Source organism: Octodon degus, unplaced genomic scaffold, assembly GCF_000260255.1.
Source record: "Octodon degus isolate 3935 unplaced genomic scaffold, OctDeg1.0 scaffold00084, whole genome shotgun sequence".
NCBI lineage: Eukaryota > Metazoa > Chordata > Mammalia > Rodentia > Octodontidae > Octodon > Octodon degus.
The window spans coordinates 683,080-684,347 of record NW_004524660.1 but is presented as its reverse complement, the minus strand read 5'-3'; positions in this window follow the sequence as shown (position 1 = coordinate 684,347).

The window sequence follows — 1,268 nt, the reverse complement described above, 5'->3', positions numbered from 1 at the left end:
CCCAGAGGTTTTTACCTATGTCGTTTATTATTTCTTGCCTATATCTTGAAATATGAGAAACTACTTTGGCAGTAACAATGCACAATGTACTAACCATTGTTACTCTCCTAAAATCTTGTTTTGAGATTTTGTACCATTGTTTTTATTTATTTTTTCTTTAAAATAAAATATCTGATGTAAAAAAAAAGATTAGGGATGAAAGAAAGAAGAGGGATGATAAATGAAGAAAAATTTGATACTTACGATTATGGATTTTTGAACAATAATTACAAAAATTGTCAGACTGATTAGAAGAGGGAAGTGTTTTTTACACAATTTTGAATCCAAGTGACTTTCTTGGGTTAGCAGAAATGATGAAATTTTAATCTAAGTATGAAGTTTTATCACAGTGTTAATCAATTTAGTCAAAATATAGTTTTTAAAAAAGTGCACAGTTTTAATGCTGTAAAATATGTAAGTCCTAGAGATCTATTACACAGCATAGTGAGTGTAAATAACAGTATTAGAGTAGAATTATCAAAATTTGCCAACAGAATTCCTCTCTTATGTGTCCCTATCACAAATAAGTGGACAAATAAATGAATAAGTCACAAGGTAAAGATTGGAGGCAATGAATTTACTTATAATATATTATATATGTTATAGTATAGTGATGGTTTCACAGCTGTATAGTTACCATCAAACTCATCATGTTGTGTGCATCAAACATGCACAAAATTTTGCATGTACATCATATCTATGCTTCAAAAAGCAAACAAAAACTTCCCAAAGTATTATGAAACACAAGTAACAACAAACACTAAAGTCATACCAAATCTTCATATATTAAGACACATAACCTCAAATATAAAATCACTATGTTTTTCTAATATTAAATAAAAAACTGCTTTAAAACGTGCAGAGAAAAATGTTAAACATGCTAAAAACAAAAAGGAAATAACTGAAATTTTTTCCATAAATTTATTAAGAAACAAATAGCAATGAGACAGTTTCAAACCAAACGGGTACGACAGTTTCAATAATTAACACATTGTATACATTCTTCCTAATGGTTAATGGCTGTATAAGATGCAGACATGATGTCCTACTTACAAACACCGTTAGAACAAATCCCTCTATTCAATAAGAGAATGCAAGTGTATATCGATCCTAGCCATTTGAATACACAGATACAAAATGGACATTCATCTGCATTCCCTTTTTGTTATTAAGTTCCATTATTTGACTATTATAGGTGTGTAAACTCAGCAAAGTATTCTAAAAGAGTC